Consider the following 10,782-nt stretch of genomic DNA (forward strand, 5'->3'; position numbering starts at 1 on the left):
TGAAGAATGTAGGGAAAACCACTAGACCACTCAGGTATGACTGAGATCATATTCCTTGTGAGTACACAGTGAAGGTGATGAATAGATTTAGAGGATTAGATTTGGTAGACAGAGTGCCTGAAGAACTATGGACGGAGGTCCGTAACATTGTACAGGAGGCAGCAACTAAAACCATCCCAAAGAAAAAGAAATGCAAGAAAGCAAAATGGCTGTCTGATGAGGCTTTACAAATAGCTGTGGAAAGAAGGAATGCGAAAAGCAAGGGTGAAAGGGAAAGATATAAGCAACTGAATGCAGATTTCCAGAGAATAGCAAGGAGAGATAAGAAGGCCTTCTTAAATGAACAATGCAAAGAAATTGAGGAAAACAATAGAATGGGGAAGACTAGAGATCTCTTCAAGAAAATTGGAGATATGAAAGGAATGTTTAGTGCAAAGATGGGCATGATAAAGGACAAAAAAGGCAGGGACCTAACAGAAGCAGAAGAGATTAAGAAGAGGTGGCAAGAATACACAGAAGAACTATACAAGAAAGATCTTAATGTCCCTGATGTGCATGCTGGTGTGGTCACTGACCTTGAGCCAGACATCCTAGAGAGTGAAGTCAAGTGGGCCTTAGGAAGCATTGCTAACAACAAAGCTAGTGGAGATGACAGTATTCCAGCTGAGTTATTTAAAATACTAAAAGACGATGGTGTTAAAGTGCTGCACTCAATATGCCAGCAAGTTTGGAAAATGCAACAGTGGCCACGGGACTGGAAAAGGTCAGTTTACGTTCCAATTCCAAAGAAGGGCAATGCCAAAGAGTGCTCAAACGATCGCACAATTGCACTCATTTCACATGCTAGCAAGGTTATGCTCAAAATCCTACAAGCTAGGCTTCAGCAATACATGAACCGAGAACTACCGGATGTACAAGCTGGGTTTCGAAGAGGCAGAGGAACTAGAGATCAAATCGCCAACATTCGCTGGATCATGGAGAAAGCACGAGAGTTCCAGAAAAACATCTACTTCTGCTTCATTGACTATGCAAAAGCCTTTGATTGTGTGGATCACAACAAACTGTGGCAAATTCTTAAAGAGATGGGAGTACCAGACCACCTTACCTGTCTCCTGAGAAATCTGTATGCAGGGCAAGAAGCAACAGTTAGAACCGGTCACGGAACAACCGATTGGTTCAAAATAGGGAAAGGTGTACGACAAGGCTGTATACTGTCACCCTGCTTATTTAACCTATATGCAGAGTACATCATGAGAAATGCCAGGCTGGAAGAATCACAAGCCGGAATTAAGATTGCAGGGAGAAACATCAACAACCTCAGATATACAGATGATACCACCCTAATGGCAGAAAGTGAAGAAGAACTAAAGAGCCTCTTGATGAGGGTGAAAGAGGAGAGTGCGAAAGCTGGCTTGAAACTCAACATAAAAACTAAGATCATGGCATCTGGACCCATCAATTCCTGGCAAATAGAAGGGGTAGAAATGGAAGCAGTAACAGACTTCATTTATTTGGGCTCCAAGATCACCGCAGACGGAGACTGCAGCCATGAAATTAAAAGACGCTTGCTCCTTGGGAGGAAAGCCATGGCAAGCCTAGATAGCATATTAAAAAGCGGAGACGTCACCTTGCCGACAAAGATCCGCATAGTCAAAGCTATGGTTTTTCCAGTAGTAATGTATGGCTGTGAGAGCTGGACCATAAAGAAGGCTGAACGCTGAAGAATTGATGCCTTTGAACTGTGGTGCTGGAGAAGACTCTTGAGAGTCCCCTGGACTGCTAGGAGGTCAAACCAGTCAATCCTAAAGGAAATCAACCCTGATTGCTCATTGGAAGGATCGATAATGAAGCTCAAGCCCAGATACTTTGGTCACCTAATGCGAAGAGAGATCTCTTTGGAGAAGACCCTGATGCTGGGAAAGATTGAAGGCAAAAGGAGAAGAGGACGGCAGAGGATGAGATGGTTAGATAGCATCACTGAAGCAATGACCATGAAACTGAGCAAACTCAGGGAGGCAGTGAAGGACAGGAAGGCCTGGCGCAATATGGTTCATGGGGTCACGAAGAGTCGGACACGACTTAACGACTAAACAACAACAACTGCAGCCCAAAGACAAAGTAAGCAAGCAAATGAATGAATCAGCAAAAGACAAACCTTGTGAGTATCTTGAACTGTTTTGCAAATCTTTTACAGGTTCTTTAGGTGAAAAGAAACTTCTATCAATTTGCTACAAGAGCTTTCTTAGTATTTTTTTCTTTGCTAGATTTATAACATGCCTGCTCTCCGGAAGGTGAAGGCAGATTATGTAGGGTACCGCAAGAATGTGAGTGGCTCAAAGGTATCAGATACTGTATCTGAACAGGCAAAGGAGGACATGGACAATTGGAAAGGAGGACAAATGGGGGGGAAAGGAGGACACACTGACGCTTTAACTTTCTTGGCATCCGTGACAAAAATTACCGCAAAAAACTGAAAAAAAATTCTTAGGCTTACGTGTATACTTTTTCCAGCATCAGAAAGACTGGTTTTTCAATCACAATATTTTTAAAACAAATTTTATTTTCAAGAACATACGCTCGTGATAATATAGAATTGACAATGCCCTTTTCAAATTTCACCATAGAAATGTATGATGACTCTTGTGATCTACAGACTTCTGCCATCATAGATTTGAAGGGGCTGGATTGAAGCTGATGGCTGGAATCAGGAAATAAATTAAATAACGTAAATCTAGGCTGTCAAGTCTGTCAGTGGACGAGGGAAAGAAAGAAGCAGACAGTTTACAAGGTCACCATACACGAAAGCTTGAATGACTACTGTTGTGAAAACAGTCCAAAATAAAATTAAAAAAAAGACACTCAAAAAGTCAGACAATATTTAATTTTAAGACTATGCCTGCTGGATGGAGGCATGAGGATATGTCCTCCTTTTGCCTGATGTCTGGTAACCCTACCCAGGAAGTTTCTATGTCTGAAGGTTAATGCCTTAACTACTGTCTCACATGGACTCTCACTTTAATGTCAATTGTTCTAGATAGAAGTCGGGGAACATAGCTTCACTTTGCTAGATTTGCAAATCTTCATTACCTCTCTAGCAGCAAGGTTGAGTCCCTAGGGTGAAAGTTGGGTGGTCTTAAATCTCATCTCCCAGAAGCCCTCTGAGTTTACACGCCCTGGCCTACCTACCGCCTTGGTATAGTGTGAGGTAAGTTATTATGAATTATTATTTCTTAAAAATGCTTTTCTGCTTCTCTAGCCGAGACAATTTAAGAGGTGGTTATCATGGCTACCGCCTCTCTTCCTGGAGGATGCCATTATGCGATGTCCTTCCTGCTCATCCCGGTGCGTGAGGCAAATAGGGATCCTGTAACCATTTGTCTTCTGGCAAGGAGAAGGGAAAAAAAAAACAACTTAAAAATGAAGTCGGTGCTATCATGGCACTTCCCAACCCCTCTAGTTTTGAGAAGTGAGATTAGGGAAATCAGCTCCCCTTTTTGGGGCATTAGATCAATAGCACAAGGTATCATTTAAAATCAATTTGATTAAAAATAGGAAATGTAAAACTTTGGTAGTCCCATGAAAAAACAAACAGTGGGGGAGAGAAAAATATAGAGTGTTTCATAATCAAACAGTGATTGAAAACAGGAACTCCCATAGAGCTGTGGGAGTCTGCAGAAATCACACCGCTGAGCTTGTGTAGATAAATACATTACAAACTTAAAATTACATCACACAAAAAATTAAGAAACAACTTTAGTGCAGTGCCCTACTTTTTCTCCCTAGTTCTGTTTCTCTTGTTCCAAAAGAGGAAAGGCTCAGGACATGCAACTAACCCAGTCTTTTTCAACCTTGGCAACTTGAAGATGTGTGGACTTCAACTCCCAAAATTCTGAGAGTTGAAGTCCAGACATCTTGAAGTTGCCAAGGCTGAAAAAAACTGGACTAACCTTTTTGCAGGTGTACAGTAGAGACCATGTCTGAGATGTGCAAATGTCGATTGTATCTGGCTGTCAGTTAATGTGGAAGTGGGACAGTTGGGAATATTGAAAAACTGTGTTCTTTGCCCATAATGCTGCTATTATTATTATTATTATTATTATTATTATTATTATTATTATTATTGTGTCATCGACTGCACAATGGAAGCCCATTCCTTTTTTATATGTGCCACCTCTTGGTTTTTTAAAACTTCTTGCAGATGTCTCTGTTCAAGAGCCAGTCTTGTTATCCCTCAAAGTAGATAATACCAGGCTGAAAAAATTGAGAAAGAACAAATTGCACATGTAGCCCCCAGCCCCTTTTATATAGCCAACCACTAATTGCATCTCCAAAGTTCAGAAGTGCAACTGCCCCCAGTTGGAAGCATGGTCTGCAGCTATATTGAGATGGGAATGACTCAGGAAGGAAGGTTACCATAATTAAGGAAGCAAAGAAACATCTCCAATTCTTCCCATTCAACCACTCAGGAGTGTCTGTGGGACAGAGTCCAAATTGTCAATATGGTGGCCATACCTGCATGAAGCTCCACTCCTTTTTATATGCAACAGATGTTAAAAAGGGGTGGTGCTTTGTCCATGCAATCATGGCCACCGTTTTGACTTTTTGATATCCCCCCCTGCTGAAATTCCTGAACCCCCATGGTTTGCCCAAATGTCTGGCACCACTTTAGGCCCCTCTCCAACCACAGTGGCCCTCTGTGGCAAATGGGTTTTAGTGGCCTGGCCTGGCTGCTGTTGTGCTGGTGTGAGTCAGCCAATGGAGCGAGAAAAGGGAAGAGAAGCTCCATTTTGGCCTTGAAGGGCAGCTGTGCTGTCATGAGGACAGATGAGCTCACCTGGCTGTTAGCTGGGGGTGCTGTGGGGAGATGTAGAGTCAGCATTCCCACTGATACAGCCTGGAATATAGGTGTTGGGGATTAGAGCCCTGGAGGGGACACCCATCGCCTCAGTTGCTGTGGGACATGTTGCTGATGTTACACACGCTGCTCCCAGGTTCGGCTTATGGTCACTCACTCGCACACTCACAGCCTGTTGAGGCACGCGGATCTTGTCAGCCCCCCTTGCTTTCTACCTGGTTTTTCCAGATAGGTATGGCTGGAGCAGACAGACACACAGCCCTGGTCAACAGCCAGGAAATAATTAGGGATACACACGAATCACTTCCAACCGAACTCTGAGGCACAAGAGGTTCTTTGTAATACACGGAGACCCAGTGAATTTGAAGTAACAGCAAAACTTTACTGGTTGCCAGGTACATTTGCTCTTTCTCACACACACACACACACGTGCTCATCCACACTTACCCACGTCCTTCCCAACTAGGCTGCCAGGCACTAGCTAGAGGGACGGAAGCCTCCAAGTCTGGATCCAAAGGTGACTCAGATGACTCAGACAACTCAGAGTGGGCAGGCTTTGGGACCTCTTTTATCCCCAAAAGTCCTTGCTTTGTTGATTCACAAGTCTGGCAGTTTTTGATGGGATTGGGGTTTCCATGTGCTCAGGCCCAACTTCCCTTTTCTGGTTCAGGTCCTTTGTTTCCTTGACGACCTGCTTCCTTCTTATCTACCTCCCTGAAGGGATATCATAGATAGGTTTCCTGGCTTTTGTCCTCTCTGCTTAAGTGCCTGCTTCATCTTTAGGTTATGGCAGCTTCAGCCTAGTCTCACACTGGTCTGACCCAAAACTGGAGAGAGAGGGAAGGAGAGGAGTGAAAAAGTCTGTACATGGAGTGAATGGAGTAGCTGGAGAGAAAGGTTGGAGAGTGAAGTTACAAGGGTGTGCAGAGCAGCTGCTGGTTCCTAATTGGGGAGGGAGAAGAAAGTTCCATAGGTGGCTTCCCTGGAAGAAAGGAACTGAAGATCCAGAGAGGGGACATCTTCATGCAAGACCAAAGATAGGAAGGAGGGTATTGTCAGTCATTGGTGAAGCCCTGATCTCTGGGGAAGGACTCGGCAGAAGACCCTGAGAGAGGTTTTTCCCCCAAAGGAGAAGCAGCAGGTGTTCTGCCAAGCAGATCCAGGAGAAAGTCAAGCCATGCTGAGTACGCTACAGTAAATCCAGCCCATTCCTCCACCCCCCCCCCCCCGTCTCTTGGTAAGCTCAGAAACAGGGGAGGGAGGCAGAGTGACAGGGGACAAAGCAGGAGAGCTAGAAGGGATAGTCTCTGGGAGGGAGACTCAGAGGGAAACCTGACACCAGCTGAACATCAGGATTGTGTTGTTGTAAATACTTGTTGTAAATAGCTTCACTGTAAATAGTAAAAAAAGCATAAAAGCCTTCACTGCCTTGTTTTCTGTGTCAACTGCCACTCTTGCAAAGCTAAATGCACCTCTAATTCAAAAAGAACCCCGTCACACCCTCGCCTTCCAGAAAACATTCATGCAGTTTTTAATATTATTAAATAATATGCTCTTAAGTTCTTTCCTCTCCTACATGTGAACGAAAGGTGTTAAAAAGCTCCAGGATTTATTGACACGCCACTCTCCAGCAAAACATCCCTCAGTTATTAAAGGGGTAAAGATAGGAGAAATGAGAATTTCCCTGTTGCTTCTAGACACGTTTTCATTATCTCCTCATACTATACTGTCATCAAAGGGAAAAAGACAGGTGGGGAAAGTGGCCTTCCACAGAGGTCTTGTCCCCAAAAGATGAGAAATGAAGCATCACAGAAGAACATTTTGAGTGGAGGGAGAAGGAAGATGCCAATCTTGGGATCTCCCATCAATTATCAGAGGAAATCAACACGGAGCTCCTCTTTGACCATATGAACAAACTTTAGGAACAGGAAGTTTTCAGGAATTATGTGGAGGTGAAGTTCATTCAGAGGAATGAGTATCCACTGAATTCTTGTAAGATTGGCCTAGGTAAAATTTCCCATTTGTTCAAGAAAAGAGGAACGGCACTTAAGGATGAAAGAAAATTCCCAGTCTTTTAGAAATCGTTAAGCTCCAGACAGAATTTAATATCAGGAATAGTAGTCAACACAGTGTAAATCATAAAATTATAAACTATAATAATTTAAAATAAATAAATAAATATAAAATTATAAACTACAATAAATTCTATCCGTATTACTAGAAGTCTGTTCTGATTTAAGAAATCTTATAAAATTGAAATATTAATAGAAAGAGAAACACACATGTTAGATGTGGCACGAATCCGTATATAAAATGAAATGAAGAAATGTTTCCAGGTTGAGTTAAATCCTGTGTCAGATTTTTTTTTAAGAGATAGACATAATTTCTAGATGTTGCCTGACCAATGCAGAAGACAGAACACTGATTACTTCTCTTGGTGTTAACACAATATTTCTATTGATTCACCCTAGAACTGCATCTGCTTTCTTTGCAGCTATATCACACTGTTGGCTCATGTTCAGCTTAGGTTTCACCAAGGCCTTCAGATCTCTTTTGCAGAAACTGCTGCTCAGTATGGTTCTTCCTCCTCTATCTCATCATGTCTTTGGTTTTTCCTACCCAAACAGAGGCATTTGCATTGTTCCTACTGAAATTCATCTTGTTGGTTTCTGCCCAACAAAATCTGACAAGATCTTCCTGAATCTTGATACAGTCTCCTAAGACGCTTGCTACTCCCCCTACCTTTGTGTTACCTGTGGATTAGATAACCATATTTTTCTACCATCCAGCTAATTTATAAATATACTTCATTGCAATTTAATGCAGAGCCATTAGCATATATTCATTGGGTACAACTGTTCAACCAGCTCTGTATCCATCTAATAGTAGCCTAATCCAGCCAAGAGATTGTCATCCTATCCATTAGAACCTCATGGGAGACTTTAGGCTCCTCCTCATAGCCACGTTAATATGCTTTCTTTCCATTCTTGTGTCAGGAGGAAACCATACCAGCATAATTGCACCCACATCCTACTTTTCCCGTACCTTAGCACTGAGGCCAGGCTACGTTGCTGCCCTCATACAGTTTAATGCACTATTTTCAGTAGCAACTGGTGGATCCCTGTCATAGTTTCTCCTCTCACTCAGCATCTTCATGATGGAAAAACAAACAACCAGTCACTCTCCTAAACGTGTGGCATCACTACCCATCCCTGAGGCACTCTAGATTGTCCACATGGGAAGGTTTAAGTCAGGAGAAGGAAAACACCACTTCCAAACTGGAACAACTAAAATGGCTCTAGGCTGTGCATGAGATAGAACTAACATCATGAGAACATGTCCCTCAAAATTGTCATCCTCCCACAGCAAGGAGGATGTGAGGACAAGCTCTTTGTTGAATGCTTTGCTGAAGTCAGGTTGCATTGCATCTACTACATTCCCATGATTAGCTAAACTGGTCACTCTGTGTCAGAAAACAAGGTCAGGTTGGCTAGCCTGATTTACTCTTGCTAAGCATCTTTCCCTGAGAAATCCTGTTTGCCCAATCCTTCTCTTAATTCAAGAGCTTCATCCAATGATAGTTGAGAAAATCAGAATGACTCAGCCCAGAAGAATTGGTGACTGAGTAGATGTCAGGGCCTTCAGAAAACCAGCTGATAGATCTTTGGAAACAGATATTGAAAAACAGTATGTTTGTGACATCATCAGGCTCAATGTTTCCATGCTCTTCCCTTCACACCACACATTGTGCTTTTGTTACTATTTCTAGTTGGGCATAAAATACTGGAACGGGACGTTGTCATATCACAGTTTCTTTTACTATAAATTAGCATGGAGACTTAGTTTGGCAGCATCTCAGCTTTGTCACTAGCACGCATCTTGATAGCATCTCAATGAAATGGAAAACCCAAGGTGGAATTACAAAGCTAAACATGGCCATGCAGTGACAAGAGTCAAGAGAAAATACCACAGCATTGCCAAACTGGTGACAGTGACATTTGAAACCTGTCTGAATCAGTTGTGGCTTTCCTTTTGTCATTTTCTCCCCTCCTTTTTAAAAAATAAAAATAAAAACTGAAAACAACATCTGCATTTCTCTGTGATCATATGCAGCTGAGACAGAAGGGGGTTAATCAATCTGAAAATGATGAACTCCGCCAAGCTTCTCCCAATCTTTCCTGCTGATGGCAATTATCTAAAGTCTGGCAGCCATTCCAGAAATCTGGAACTCGGCGGTCCCGCTGCTGGGGACCCTGTTCCACAAAGCCAGAAGTCCTGAGGGGATCACTTGGTGTGGTGCCCAGGAAATGACAAACAGAAAAGGTCACACATATCCCAAAAAGACATACTGCTCAGCAAATGTAATTGACATTGTGCGGTTTCTTCTCTTTCTCCCCACCCCTGCCGGTTCCTGTCCTTCCTTCCCTGCCGTTAACATCTCTGCAAGTGCTTTGAGACTTTCTAACATTTAGCAGATGTGTCAAACAACAGTAAAACAACAGGCCTTAAAAGTTATTTATACACAGGCACACAAGCACGCACACACAGAGGCACACAAATCACTTTGCTCACCCTCATCCCTGCAGGAAATAATTTCACACTTGGATAATATACTTAGGACATTAGCAAAGGATAATTCGTGGTTGCCACAGTTTTGCCTTATAAATTGGTCAAGCTTTCTGTCTTTCTTGCTCACTCCACCTTTTAAATCACGCTGTATCTCCCTGCAAAAAATTTGCCCTGCCTCTCCTTATGTCGAGCAAGATGCAGGCGTTTTTGTGCCTCTCTTAAGGTTCTGGGTCCAGCAAGGCAGGTTCAGGGGACCAAGCATGTACATGGACTGCAGAGACCCAAACTGGTTCTCAACATGATTGGTCAACATGTTGGAAAAGCCAATGGAAGTTCCACTCTCCCCAACCTCCCTGCTCCCCCTCCCCAAAGAATACAATGGGAATACCCCACATTAATAGGTGGTGTCTGGTAATGTACCTAGGTTTTTTAATGAATGGTTCAAGGCAGACAAGCATTTTGAATGGGATGTCTTTTTAAGAATAAAATCTAGATTCATTTTGCACTGTTTGCTTAACCATCTAAGTGCAATAAAAATGAGGCATGAATTAGGCCTGATACTTCATCTGGAGTTTTCTAAGCTAAGCTATGTTCTTAAGTTTAAAGGTAGGAGAACCAGGCTGGAGAAGATTGATAGATAGAAAGATAGATAGATAGATAGATAGATAGATAGATAGATAGATAGATAGATAGATGATAGATAAGTAATAGTTAATGATAGATAGATAATAGATAATGAGATAGCTAAATAGCTAGATAGCTAGATAGATATATAGATGAGAGATAGATGAGAGAAAGAGAGAGAGAGAGAGAGAGAGATGGTAGATTTCTTCCTTCGTTTACTGCTTCTTATTTCTAAACCTTCTCTTCCAGAATTTCCTGCAGCTTCTACCCCTTTCTACAAATTTTGACACAAGAGGGTAGGCATAGATGTCCATGCAAGAACAAGTGACAGTGTGTGATGGGATGTCATGACGCACAAACTCTGCTCCTGAAGTGCAAGTGATGTCATGACACAAGCATAAAAGGGCAGAGCTTGTATGGTGACATCACAATACACATTTTGACATTACAGTATCATTGTGGTTAGGAACAGATGTTTATGAGGGTGGGATATAATGTACTTAAGAGCTTTTTGTATGCAGATGTGCATGAAGAAATTAAGATGTTCTCCAGTCCTCTGCTGACATGAAGTTCATGTATGCACCAGATATTTTGCTCCTTAGTTTGATATTCTTGCCCCCACCTACCCACCGATGGATGGGTGAGACCAATGCTTTCAAAAACTTGATTGCTTTGATCAGTCTCCAATTTCTGTCTTCATCCACCTCCCTCCCATCTCCAAATCTCCTCATATT

Source organism: Python bivittatus, unplaced genomic scaffold (assembly GCF_059951505.1).
Source record: "Python bivittatus isolate LINGU-HERP-01145 unplaced genomic scaffold, Pbiv_v1 ctg000570_np1212, whole genome shotgun sequence".
Classification (NCBI taxonomy): Eukaryota; Metazoa; Chordata; class Lepidosauria; order Squamata; family Pythonidae; genus Python; species Python bivittatus.